At 42.2% G+C, this 14,845-nt stretch overlaps 1 protein-coding gene across 2 annotated transcripts in view; it reads left to right on the forward strand.

Annotated features, from left to right (window-relative positions):
- Positions 1 to 14,845, forward strand: part of LOC5563680 — a 248,591-nt gene that overhangs the window by 36,910 nt on the left and 196,836 nt on the right. The gene's annotated exons all lie outside the window — the stretch shown is intronic.

Genomic DNA, 14,845 nt, shown 5'->3' on the forward strand with positions numbered 1-14,845 from the left:
TTGGTCGGGAATGAAAATTTGTGGAAGAATGATTCTCTTCCGAATGAATAAAAAAATGGCGTTTATGGACAAAACAACGTTGTGGTGTTGTCTTTCAACATTTTGTCCACGAGATTATCACATCGATTTTTTTTATAATGAAAATAGATAGGTAGATATGATGCTCTTTCTAGACACCAGTTACTAAAATTTTGCAGTTTTGGTTCCGGTTTTGCCCACTGTGCAGTGGGATGAATTTCTCCCATCAAACCGTGAAAATACCCACAGCAGGACCAACACGGGAAAATATTCAACCTCCCTGACGATGACGATACATTGACGAGTGTGTCACCGTGTCTCGACTTGGCTGGCGTCGTCGCTCTCATCGTCCACTACTAGTGTCATGTTTTCGGGGGCAGGATATTAGCTGCTTAATTTATGGTCACAGGGACAATACAGTGGGCCGCCCACGCACGCATATGTCCCCTTTGGTTGACATTCTCTCACTGATATATGCCGCAAAATATGACCCATTCGGATGGAGAACGTGAGCGAGATTCATATCATGGTATTCGTGTTAGGGTGTGGTTTATTTTACGAAAGTTCTCAAAACCAAACATTTGTGTGCTCTTTTGGATTCAAATCTCATTGAAAAAAACCCACAAAAATTGAGCAGTAAATATTAAGATTCAAAAGTGTCCTAAGTGATTCGAAGATAAATTTACAAGTTATATAATATATCTTTCAATGAAGTTTAAAAAAGTGGACTACCCATTACTAATAGTTTTCATAGTTTAAGACACAACTGATGTTGAACAAACTTTTCATAAATTTGGTTTTGAAGTGAAAGGTATTAAAAAAATCGATAAAAGCTTAAAATAACGAAGTTACTAAAGCCTCACTGCAGGTTTTGTTTTATAACTTGGAAACTCACCTTCAAGTCATTTTGCGCCACCTCTGAATCATCAGTCTTAGCGGTTTCTCCTTTTGTGAAATTTTAATTCAGAAAAGCACAAAAATTTTTGGATTTTACAACTTTTGAAAAAAACAGCCACACCCTAATTCATATGGATCTGGGTTGAAGCTTTGCCCTCGCTGTTTGCGTACGAGGATGTCGTTGTGGCGGTTGGAGTAGTAGACACGCCATAAGCTTGCAGAATTTATGGACAATTGAATATGATTTTGGGGGACGGCGCATTTTTTTGTAGCTTTTATATGGACAAAATCGTTCGTGCGAGCACATGTGCTGCTACGTGGGGAAATAAAGTTGTACCTGTTTTAATGGTTCTGTATAGGTATGATTTTTCCTGTGGATGGATGAATTTTCTCATTCAAGGGATGATACTTCGAATGTTTTTGGGATGAAATCGATTCCTTGAAACAAGAATTTAGAATTTTCATTAGACTTATTATAGCGTCCTTGATTATAGAGTAAGTTCATCCCAGTGGATGATCTTTGCGAAACGTTCTGGACCCATGAGATTTATGAGGGTTTCTGGGACTTCTGAAAAATAATTTTAGAAGTTTCCAAGATAATCTTAGAGCAATTTTTTCCAAACTCTATGGTGAAAACATGCCATTTATAAAAATGAAACTGCATGGTCGATTCAATAACGCCTTCACCTCAATTTTCTTCAATTTTCCACCTCAATTAACCGGTCGCCAGTGATGATACCTGACGGACACTTCCGGCAGCCTGCAATTTTCCCTCCAATTACAGTTTCACATATCGAGCAACTGGCAAGCCCCTTTGCGAATCGGAAGTACTGCATTCCGACAGCAACTTCCTACAAGCCGACGACCAAAAGCCCCCACACAATGCAACAGAACAGAGAAATCGACCTCCTGTTGATTGATATATAGCTTACAGAAACGTTTTATGTGGTGGTACACCTTTCCTACCGGCTGCAAAATCCACTTCCGGTTCCGTTTACCTACCTTCCTACTCCTAGAGAGCTGCGGCACTGCAACTTCAAACAATCCTTACCACCCACAATCACGACGGGACTCCGGCTGAAAATGCGTAGCATCTAACTATCCCGAGCAGATGAAAGTGGGAAGTCTATAACAATCACAAATCGAACTGAGCTATAATATATTGATTCTGTGTAAATTTGCATTATTTGGATAAGTAAACCTCATTGAACACTCATAAAATAATTAGCTGTTGGTAAGCTATACTTTTATATATTTTGGAATAAAAGATGAGTAAGAATGGGCCTTCCTTACCGAGCGTCCAGGATCTTTTCGTAATGGAAATTTTAATGACTTCCCTGGGCGAGATATACAAATGCGAAATTGGCAACTTTGGGAAAGAAAGCTCTCAGTCAATAACTGTGGAAGTACTTATTAGAACAATAAGCTGTGAACTCAGCACCAACACCACTACCTCTGTCTCTATCTGTAACTATGTACTTCGCCTTGGTAGAATTAATAGTCAGGCCTATCCTTGCTGTCTCCCTCTCTAGAGGCACGAAGGCCTTTTCTACTGAGCTGCGATCGATTTTAATAAGGTCGATATTGTCCGCAAAGCCAAGAAGCATATTCGATCGGCTTTGTCGGCACTATCATCCCGTTTCTCTGCACGCCAAATCTCCAAATTGCACCCTTGAGAGCAATATTGATTAGTAAAATCGAAAGTGCGTCTCATTGCTTTAATTCGCCTAACCTACACTAACCTAACCTCATCTGCAATCCTGACACTTGATTTCGAACCATCCAGCCTAATTAGTTTTGCCGGAAACCCATGTTCAGCCATTAGCTGCCAAGCTCTTTTCTTTTCACTGAATCGTACGCTGCTTCAAGAATTCTGTGTCAATTTTCGGGTTTTCATTCAAAGTAGGCCAATATTGTATGAATTAATCGAAAATTAGTAATGGGTCGAAAATTGGCGCTCTTTCCGTGGAGACATTCTTCAAGCAGTACAGTATATTTGTATTTAATTTTAAAACCAAGGTATGGCAATGGTTTGCCATATATTTCTGTTCGGGATGCTGCACTCAAAGGTGGCCCCCAGGAACCCATGTGGGTATGCATTCGGCTAGGAAAGCTCCTGTAACAGGCAAAACTGCTTTTAAAGTAGTTTCGCAAACTGAAACTGTCTGAGAGATTATACAGTCTTTAACGTTGCTCCTACTGCTGCTGTTGTAGTTGGCAGTCAGCGAAAATTTCGCCTGCCTCGAGACTTTGTCGAGGAGGAGCGGAGGCACGTAAAATAGCAACCAGTCAACTTGTTAGAAAGGTATAATTCCTCTGTCAGCGTGTGTGTATGTATGTGTGAGCCTGGGAGAGAAACAGCGAGCGAGTCTGTATGGAAACTTTTTTAATTAAACAAAACGAACATTTCGCATGCAACGTTCTCCGGCTGACATGTTGGTACGAGAATGAGGATGGCGACTTAAGTTGCTCCGTTTTCCTGCTCAGGTACACGGAATGCGAGAAGTTGCGCAAAGGTAATAGGCACAGTGAAAAATGACAGGATAATTGAGATGGGTAACATTGAAAACTAGAAGAACAGAGGCTTTTGAATGCAAATCCTAAAGTTGAATGCAAATCATTTTCCTATGTGATTGAAAATGTAGTTTAGTTTGCAAGTTTTTTACCTGTGTACTTTTTCGTTTCCAAGGAATTTCGGGTCTCCTGTGTGGTGGCATAACTTGACTAGTTTTTTTCAAAGTATCCATCGTTTGCTGACTCGTTGGCTCTTGTTGGCGAGTAGCATTAAATTATCCCACACGGTAACTAATTACGGAGAAATTGCAACTTTTTAGAGTTGGGTGATTATGTGAGCTGGGGTTTCATGAGAAGGTTACTTTGAATTAATGTAGTCATTATTAATATAGATTTTCTAGTTCTGTTTAAAGACAATACCTGACTCTCGGGGCCTTCCTTAGCCTAGTGGTTAGAGTCCGCGGCTACAAAGCAAAGCCATGCTAGAGGTGTCTGAATTCGATTCTCGGTCGGTCCGGGATCTTTTCGTAATGGAAATTTCCTTGACTTCCCTGGGCATAGAGTATCATCGTATCTGCCACACGATATACGAATGCAAAAATGGCAACTTTGGCAAAGAAATCTCTCAGTTAATAACTGTGGAAGCGCTCATAAGAACACTAAGCTGAGAAGCAGGCTATAAACCATTGAAGACGTAATGCCAAGAAGAAGAAGAAGATATTTTGTTCTAATTTTTTAAAAGGTACTTTACAACAATTAAAAGTTGAACTGGATTTTGTGTAGGCCTTTGTGAGAACCATTGTGGAACTTATGAGAGAACTTATGGAAAGATTTCGGTGGAGACTCCATCCGAGACTTTTGGGAAATTTTTTGAGATATATCTGTGGATAGATTTGTTGTAGCTTCAAGCAGGTTACTTGTGTGGAGCAGTGTTGTGAGAAACTCAAATTCTCTTTACTCGCGATTGATTTTTTTTTGCGTGAGTTGTCTGTTACGCAACTCAGTAGTGAAAAAAACATGGATGAGTTGGCTCATCTCACATAAGTTATGATTTCTTGTTAGTCTTGTTGAATTATATTAATCATTAATCATTAACAGCAACATTTGATTTCCACGTGACTTCGACGGACTTAACGTTTCAATCATTTTTGACGGTTTGAGTGTGATTGAGTGGTTTTGTAGAGCTCTAATGGGTTTGCTCTCGCGAGAGAGCTCATTGATTTAGACTGAGCGTGAATTTCTCAGCACTGCTGTGGGGACCTGTTTAGATTTTGGTGGAAGCTTCTGTGAGGACTTTTTTTGTAGGCATCTGTACATACTTTTTCTCTAGAATCGCTGTGTAGACCTACTCAATCCCCGCAAAAGGTTTTTACAGAGACCGTTTGCGGAGACCTCTACAATTTTTGTTCTTCAGTCAAGATTCCCTCAGATATTTAGATAAGGCCACTGTGAGGATCTTTATTAAGACCTCCGTGAAGACATCAGTAGACATGTGTGTAGATTCTTCTGTGAAGATTTTTTAGCAGTATAAATGTCTCCGCGGGAAGAAGTTGGGTCGCACATTGATTACAAAGTTCTTCCTTGCCAGCATGAGACTCGTTGATAACCATATCGGGATACATTAGCACCGTTTCGTATTGCTTGGGTCTGCTGTACTCTCTCGGGGTTTTTTTTTTCATGCAACTAGGAGTTAAAAAATCTTCATAGACTGGCCTGTATATGTTCATGCTCATGCCAGTGTAATTTTTGGCGCGGTGTGGGATCCACAAAGTGCCTTCCCCACTAAAAACACTTTCTTAGGTTTAGTACCATAACCCTCCGGAACCACCTTCCAGTATTACTTCGGAGGGGAGGCTAACGTGCTGAGCGCACCTCTTCAATTTGTTACTCTACATGCTGAGCCCTTCGGCTCCTGTTTGCAGTTTTAAAACCGTTCAACGTTGTGCCTCATGCTGAGCCCTTCGGCTCCTCACGTTAGTAATTTGTTAGTACCTATTTTCGCCCATTGGCGACCCGTCAATTTGTTAGTACCTACATGCAACATTCTGAGCCCTTCGGCTCCAGTTTGTACACTACTCTGCACTCATTCAGAGCGCGTACTCACACAGTTACGACGACCTTCTCCTTTTCTTTGTTCAGCTGGTAGGATGCCGAGGTCGGTCCAACGATTCCGGTTGAGCATAACTTCCGGTTCGTAGGCGCCTCGGCTACCCATTACCAGCGTCCCGACGTACTCTACTCGACTAGTCCCCGACGGTGGACCTAGTCTACACCGACGAAGAATTCCCCGGCGGTGAAAATTCTCCCGAGACCGTTTCTTCTTTTTCTACTTTTCGAGCCAACCGGAAGGGTGCCGAAGTCAGTCCAGCGATTCCGGTGGAGCCTAGCTTTTGGTTTACTGGTGCCCCGACGACTCTAAGACCGGCGCTATGACACGTCTACTCAACTAGTCCCCGGCGGTGGACCTAGCCTACACCGACAAAGAATTCCCCGGCGATGGAAGTTCTCCCGAGACCGATTCTCCTGCTGCTGCTGCTGCTACTGCTGATCTTCACTTTTTTACGGGACGACCGGTAGGGCGCCGAAGTCAGTCCAGCGATTCCGGTGAAGCCTATCGTCCGGTACACCGGTGCTCCTACGACCCGGGACCGGTGCAACGCCGCATCTACTCAGCTAGTCCCCGGCGGTGGATCTAGCCTACTCCGTCAGAGAGTTCCCCGGCAAAGGAATATCTCCCGAAACCGAGCAGCCATTCTTCCTTTTCATGCGTTCTAGCTAGCAGATCGTTGGTCGCTACGCCACTTCCTCTCAAGCTCGGACATTATTCTTCTTATTATTACCGTGCTATCGACAGCATTCCAGATGCAACGACAACATTATCGACAGTGACTCCTCGCATGTCCCTCCTCACTTCTTCGAACCTAGGACATTCGAAGACTACATGCTCCGGTGTTTCCTCCACATTCTCGCATTCCGGGCAACAAGGTGAAGAAGCATGTCCGAACCGATGCAGATACTTCCGGAAACAGCCGTGTCCGGACAGAAACTGCGTCAGATGGAAGTTCACTTCTCCATGCTTCCTATTAACCCACAGTGATACATTTGGAATTAGACGGTAAGTCCACCTTCCCTTCTCCGCGTTGTTCCACTCTTGCTGCCACATAGCCAACGAGTCCGTTCTGACGATCCTTCTCACATTTCTGGTGCCTCCTCGCTCATAACACTCCACGTCCTCGGCCAGGGTGATGCAGATGGGCATCATGCCAGCGATAACGCATACTGCCTCCGATGAAATCTTGGTGATATATTGGCTTTTCAGTCTTGACAAAATTAAAAAACAGGACAAAATAAAATAACAGTTTTTTAATTTTGTCAAGACTGAAAAGCCAATATATCACCAACAACGAACTACAGTCGAACTACCAACGATCCGATGAAATCGTCCTATAGGCGCTCGCTACTCGTATGGCCATGAGTCGGAATGTGCTGTTCAACATCCTCCGATTACGCATGGTTTTTACCGCTGCGGCCCAGACTGGGACTCCATACCTGAGAATAGAGACCGCTACACTCGCTAGGAGACGCCTTTTACTACTTCTCGGTCCTCCGACGTTCGGCATGATCCTCGCTATCGTGTTGACCGCCTTCGACGCCTTTTTGCAGGCGTAGTCCACGTGAGCGTTGAAGTTTAGACGGTCATCTACCATCACCCCCAGATGCTTCAAAGCACGTTTTGATGAAATGTCTTGTCTACCGATGTTGATTTCAACCCTCTGAACAGCTTTGAGGTTGCTAACCAGCACTAGCTCCGTCTTATGATGATCCAGCTGCAGTATTGCTCCAGTCATCCACGCTTCAACCGTGTCAATCGCTTCCGTCGTCAGCATTTCGACCTCTTCCAACGTCTCGCCAGTCACCGTTAGAACGACATCATCTGCGAATCCAACGATTTCCACTCCGTTAGGTAGCTCCAGCATTAATACTCCATCGTACATCGCGTTCCAAAGCGTTGGACCAAGGATTGAGCCTTGTGGCACTCCTGCTGTGATCCTGATCGACTTTTGACCCAACTCCGTTTCATATACCAGGACTCTGTTTTGGAAATAGCTTTTTAGCATACTGCACAAGTAGCCAGGAACTCGCATTCTATGCAGTGCTAAGGCTATAGCCTCCCCAGCTGGCGCTGTTGAAAGCATTTTTGACGTCAATCGTCACTCTCTCGGGGTGAAGTCCAATTTATCGACGGAAGTCACAGTATGAAAGGGGTGGATCACACTGGACGGGCCAGAGAGCTCAATCAATCATTCACCATGGTTGCAGCCATCACAGTCTCAACGTATGAATGGCGTGACTGCTCTTCTCTGGAATGCGCGGCTGCTCCTTGGTAGCGGGTCCCATTCCACCGAACGATGAATCCACATCTGGCTGTTCGGACGCCTCCTCTCGAGTCGACTCCTGACGGTGTTCAAGGCAATCACTTCGCAGATGTTCCTTGATTGCAGACACTCATAGTACGTTTCGGTGACTCTACTCTGAGCGAATCGGAGAATTCATGCTCCTCTTGAGCTTTCTTCGGTGCGATGTCGGTTGGGATGCCTTCGAGTGAGACTGCACTGCATGACTCGGAGACCTCTTCTTCGGTGGGCACTGGCTGGCGATGACACCGGGATGGTTTTGAATGTTGGGTTACTTCACAAGCGTGGAATTTGGCTGCTCGAGCAGATGTCGCTGCATTACTTGGTACTTGCACGCGAGGTGGGTTGAAGTATCTTCTCGGAGCAGACTTCGACTGGTACCGATTCCGGAACCAATCCAAAAATTGATCTTCGCTTGCTGTAGACTTGACGAACGTGGGCACGCTGGACGGCTTGACGAGTTGCTGACGACGGCCGACAAGATCGCAGGTTTCACAGCAATGCACGGCGTATTTGCTCTTGTTGATTTCGACTCATTTTTATCCTTGTCTCAAGGTCATTCTCGGCTACTGGAAAACCGAGACTTGTCACTTTTAACTAGGTTTAAAATGTAACAAGGACTAATAGTGTTCCTTTGATTACTATAGCATCCTGTTCTCTTCGTTCAAAGCAGTCAGGACTAGGGTTCATTGGTAGATCTTTGCTCCATAACGCACCATGAAAAGGTGATCTACCCGCGTTATGGGTTCTGGGTATTTGCTCTTAGTGTGTCAGAGAGCTTGTCACCACTCCGTAGAGGGCGCATGAGACTTGGAGACACAAGTTAGTAAAACAGTAGGGTAACGAGCATTGGTCCCCGACCCCACTTGACCCTTAGCAGCAATCTGGTTCGATCAAATGCGGAACCACAACGCCGACTTAAGCGGCCATCCCAAATCAATAAAGAAATTTCAGCTTTACATATATACAAATTGGAATGATCATTTAGGGTGTACTTACATTTATTGATGAACTTATCCTAGAAGTGCGCTTAGCCTAATGTTCTGTTGAGTGGCGTCTCTTCAACACGGTGCCCCGACAGACCGTTATTATGTAAAAAAATTGTCCTTCAAATCTGAGTACAGGGCTCGATTTCTAAGGTCATTCTGCATCTTTGGGCCAATTTTTAAAAAAATCCCTAGGAGGAATCTCGAGAAATCTTGATTTGAAACTTTTTACTAAAAAAAATCAATATAATCTACAAAACCTACAAAAACACTCAAAAAGTTGGGCAAACTGTTCTCAACTAGTATACAATTGTTACCGTTGATACAATTAGAAATATTTACAACTGGCTCAACTTGAGCCACTCCTTAAGGTGAAGATGAATTTCATTTGAAATTTTCAACTTTTTTCCATAGTTTACTGGTTTAAATATCATTAATTGTTGTTTTCTATGTTAAACCGATTGAAAAGTAAACCAAATAAATCAATAATTAACAATGTTGTTATTGAAAAAAAAGGATCTGAGAATAAATGTAGCACAATAATAGTTAGCAGATAAATCATGTAAATACTTTTAAAGCCAATTAGAGCTAGTATTACCGGTTGTTTCAAATTTTGGATGATTTGGGTACTTTGGTTCGCTCACGTTAATAACAGAATGATTATACGCCGATGTCCTCCACGGGGTCGCTGAGCTTCACCTGATTGATGCAAATTTTTCTTTCGGCATTCGTACTAAATGATTAACTCACTGAAGTTTGCCTATTTTATTCGCTCAATAGTTTTCGCTCCTGTTCTCAAATAAATGTGCTAAGGGAGCCAAGGATAAACGTTTCATACATGGCAAATTAACATTGATGTTTCTTTTAGGCATGCTTGCATTCATCGACGCTCTTTTTGCATTATTATTGAAAACTGATTTGGCTTTCGAAGCACTTTTCAGTGTTGTACAATAAAGGATCGCAAGGTGTTTTAGCGAAGTTGTCAATGAAATTATGGATCTATGAAGTCAGATATGCCTTTATCAAGCAACAGTGTAGAAATGTTGTTTCCCTTTGCAAGTTGTGGTTCTCTAAGCTGGTTACGTAATCCGTAAAAGGAAATATTCGCAGCCAGAACACGTGTTTTTACTACAAGGGAAACATTATTATCATACGTCACAAGTGTTATATAGCTCTTCAACAAATTCATCCACATCTCAATCAAGCACTGCTTCAGCACCAACACATCTGAACCTGTTTTTTTTCTCTACATGCAATAATATACGTTTGGGTAGAGTAAATGGCATTACAAGCTTATCCTAGTTGTCCATGTTTGAAATAGGGAAACCCTTCTTTACTGAACTGCGATCGATTCCAATAAAGTCATGGTCTGCAAAATCAAGAAGTATATGCGACAAAACGCAATATTGAACAGTAAATTCAGAAACTCATCTCTTCTTATTTCATGTAAGTTAACACATAAAATAAGCTCGCCGTCTATAATTCTTACACTTGATTGTATTTGTGAGCTTAATCAGCTTTAAGTCTTATTTTTAAGTCTTTGATATAACCTGCAACAGCTACTTTTTTTGGTACTGAGTCGAACGCGACTTAGAAGTCAATAAACAGATTGACGATGAATCCTGAAAATAATAAAACGAAGTAAATGGTTGCAGGTATATAGAGTAGAAGTACTAGTGATGTTGATACTAAAGTAGTACTTATTGGGGATTTGTTTTAAGTTGTTAAGGCGAAGTAGGCTGTCATTGAAATTTTTACGCGTTGGTAATGGTTCTTGCTAATTTTCATCCCACGATTTCGAATCAAAGAAAATCATTTGGTTTTGCACTGACACAGCTGAAAAAGTATCAGCATACTTTATGCATGTTAGCGCGAACAGTGATGCTTTTTCAAGTCAATATAAACTATGGAGACTGTGTTTTATCACTTTGTAATGCAAGCTGAAAAATCATCATTGTTGCTAAAACGAATGACGGGCTACTGAGCCTTAAAGACTTTGTTAATCGTCGAACACTTACTACAGTCAAACCTCCATGAGTCGATGTTGTAGGGACCATCGACTCATGGAAATATCGAGTCATGGAACAGCTATTCTTTGGAAACCTGTTTGAAGGAAACATCATAGTCACCATGATTTTATGTTTTTAGTATGGTTCCATGAGTCGATATCGAGTAATGAAATATCGACTCATGGAGGGATGACTGTCGGTGTTCAGACAGAACTGACTAGATGACATTTTGGCCTTGCAAAGGTAAGTTAAGGACTCCATCAATTACAATATTTCCAATTCTATTTTGAAACAGATGTTTCTGCAAATAGATAAGTTCCCTTCTTGCAGCAAAAATGCACATATTTTATTATACTTGTACCGAATGCTTGGGGAACGTTTTCCTGAAACCATTAAAAAACACTTGGTCCGGTCTGTCTGAACACCGACCATGTGACAATCATGTTTCTCTTGTGGCTAAGAATGTTGAACAAAACATTTTTATGCAAAGTGCTGAGGGCAACTCGGTGGAAAACTTGACATAAACATCAAGAGTAGTACCAGATGTTAAAAAAACATTTTTTATTTTATTTTTAAGCAAAATAAATACGGCAGACTTTGGTGGGCTGGTAACTAAGTATGAAAGTCGTAAAATAAGCTGGTAGTTAATAACATTCTGCATTGAATGATTCACGTTTATCGAATATGACATCAATTGTATATTGACATTTATCACTTATATTTCATTCTATTATACTGAGCTTACTGGCTTGAGCCATGTAAAAATATACTTAAGCCACTCTGGTAAGTTAAGCCAGTTGTAAATATATCTAATTGTTACAATGGTAACAATTGTATACTGCTTGAGAACAGTTTGGCCTACTTTTTGAGCGTTTTTGTAGGTTTTTTCAGTGCCAAAATTTTTATATGGATTATATTGATTTTTTTAGTAAAAAAATTCAAATCAAGATTTCTCGAGATTCATCCTAGGGATTTTTTTAAAAATTGGCCCAGAGATGGAGAATGACCTCAGGAAGCGAGCCCTGTACTCAGATTTGATGGACAATTTTTTTTACATAATAACGGTCTGTCGGGGCACCTTGTTCAAGGGAATCCTGTCCGGACAGTCGGGGGGAAAGACTACCAGCGCCATGCTGGCCAGCCCCGCTGCTTCGCACGCCATTAGCGTTGCACCACCACGACATCACCACTCAAACGAAGTACCACCATGCTTGTTGAATTAAAGCAAGGCCGATCTCATTTGAAACTTCTACTCCCGCCGATGTATCGAAACATCTCATCCATCCTCAACTTCATGCTACGTTATCGGTCAGACCAGTAAAACTGATAAGACGTACTGGAAATCACACTTGATTTGGCACACAAACGGTCTGCTTGGTGTTTACCCGATAACTGATGGCTCAGAGCAACCTGTGCAATGGTTTTATTGGTATCAACTGTATGCGCTACGAAGTGATGTGTGAGCTTTTAGGTACTCAAACACGATCGGCCTGATCGATAACGGGAGATCATTATCGCTCTTATCAGAGAATGAGAGTCTGCTGTTAGGGTTTCTGATACCGGTGTTGAACTTTTTTTTTATGGTGGTGATGATAATAATCGGGATCAAAACTATTGTGGTGATAATTGGGTGGTATCGATTGGGTGATGTCGGATAAAAATTAATCTGATAGCAAAACAGATTGCGCCCAGCGTAACATACGTTCGAGGCATGCGGCGCGATTGATCGACAATTGGCAACGATCAATCTGATGAGTTGTTCTGTTGTTGGTGATGTGAAAAGGTGATGATTCGACATGGTAATTATTTAACCCAAACTCCTGTGTTGATTGGTGAGGCTTTGAGAACCATCAGTGGCTCAACGCATGAGTAGTGATCACCCGCTATAGCCTCCAAGCTGTAGGAGCAGGTTACAAGCTCTCTCTGAGCGGACTCTGACAGCAGCAGTGATGGAAAGTGTCGAAAACTTCTTCTGAACTGGTACAAAAACAAAACCAAACGCTCCCGAGTGTCAGAGCGCTGGCTTACTCGCATCTGTCGGCTCCCGAGTAACTGAAGCTAAAAGTGATTCGCGAACGTGTTCGGAGCTGTTCAGAGTCATATTGTGCTTTTGGGAAAAAAAACTGCTTCCTCTTCGAAATTTATGGTTTTCAAGGGCTTTTGAAAACAAACTAGTAGTTTACTGTCGATTTGATGGTTATACAATTAATTTGTCTGTCAAAACCATAATAAATCACACCTTGCTCGATTACTCGCGAGTAAACGCTTCCGAGCTTGTTGCTACTTCTTTTGACATGTTCTCCCGAGCAGACGGGTGCGGACTCACACCTAGCCAGTTCCCGAGTCTGTGATGTTTGTTATGTGTTGGTATACACTCGTGAGCTGCTTCGTGATGCGAACTTTTCCAGCACTGGACAGCAGTCTTACTCGCGTTTCTTTGGGTAGTTTACAAGAAATTGTAGTGCAGTAGAATTGCTTTCTACTGGACGGATGAGAGTGCTACGTCTTGCTTTTCGGTTTCCACACCGGACGTGTCAGAGCGCTTCTAATGGCCGTACTCCGACCGCTGCCTATTTTGGAAGCTAGGCTTTTATCAACTTACCAGCCAAACTCGCGGAAAGCTGCTCGATCCTCAGCAGCGCTTCGGTGTGAAGCTGGTCGAACTATAGATGCTGTTCATCATGCTCTTCGTACTCCGTCGTTGGAATCCATTTCAGGATCTCCCGATGAAGACTGGTGTACTCTCGATAGTACATATCCAGCTTCTTCTCGTACGCTCGGAGTAGGGATGATCACGTCTTGGATAGATCATCCTTCACCTCGGGAAGTTTTGGAAGACCGTAGCTAGTACACAATTCAACCTGATCAAGGACCATATATGTTAACAAGAACCATATATATTAATGATATGCTTAGCATACTAAAAAGTACAAACTCCAACCAAACTATCTCATCATACAAACGGTTTCAATAAACGAACCAATTTAACTAACAAACCCCCGATCTAGTTTATGAATTCAGATTACAGTGTACTTAGATATACAGGTATTTTTTTGATAAATAAGTGAAAATAATTTAATAAAAATTTTAGAAAGAGCAAGTCGTAAATTATGAATCCTTCTATTTTAATTGCTGATAGCATCCTCAGGAAGAACTTTAAAAAATCCATAATCAGTAAACATTCATAGTTCATTGTATCTTCCTAGGTCGAAACTTGATCCTGCTTAACAACCTCCACATTCAAAATTAATATTCAAAAGCCGTATTTCGACAGGATTTCGTGTTCCCCCTACTATCTCTTGGACAGCTCCCGCTGATGGCCAGTTTAGTGCCTGGCTTTGACTTTCATTGGAGAATATGTATGCTTTTTTCTTTCTGTCAGCTCAAGTTTTTCGCCATGCAGAATTCAAAAACCCTGTCCGCCTTCCCCCTCCCAGCCCGCATAAATCTGCCATTCGGTGCTTTGATCAAGCGAAGCGCCCAAAAGACGGCGGGCGGTGAATCCGATTCTCTTGGCGTGCATTTTTTATGAATTTAAATTGACTCAAAACCTAGGAAGCAGATTTTCATGTCGTGGAGATTTAATAACGGTCCAAGCTACAACTTGTGGGATATGACGACGGTGCCCGGGCGAAACGGAAGCGGGACGCGCATAATTCCTTTAGCTGCGCTCCGAATAGCCTAAATTATGTTTGTTAGGTCAAAGTTGTTTCCGAGCTGATGAGGGCCGCCCGGAAAATGAGGACCGCAAGCAGAGAGGGAAAACAAAAATATGGATACCCCCGCAATCGAAGGGGCGCGTCACGAGCGAGTGGAAAACGAAAATTTCCTCAAATCATGTAATTAAATTCTATGGGATTCATAAATTCGGATCAATTGGATGGCGTGGAACTGGCTCAGCAGAAACAGAAAGGAAAGTTATGAGTGGCTAATATTCAGATATAAGTTTTCGTCGATTTGCTAAACGGTTCTCTTTAACGTTTGTAGTTGTTGGATGGAAGATGGA

Source organism: Aedes aegypti, chromosome 3 (genome assembly GCF_002204515.2).
Source record: "Aedes aegypti strain LVP_AGWG chromosome 3, AaegL5.0 Primary Assembly, whole genome shotgun sequence".
Classification (NCBI taxonomy): Eukaryota; Metazoa; Arthropoda; class Insecta; order Diptera; family Culicidae; genus Aedes; species Aedes aegypti.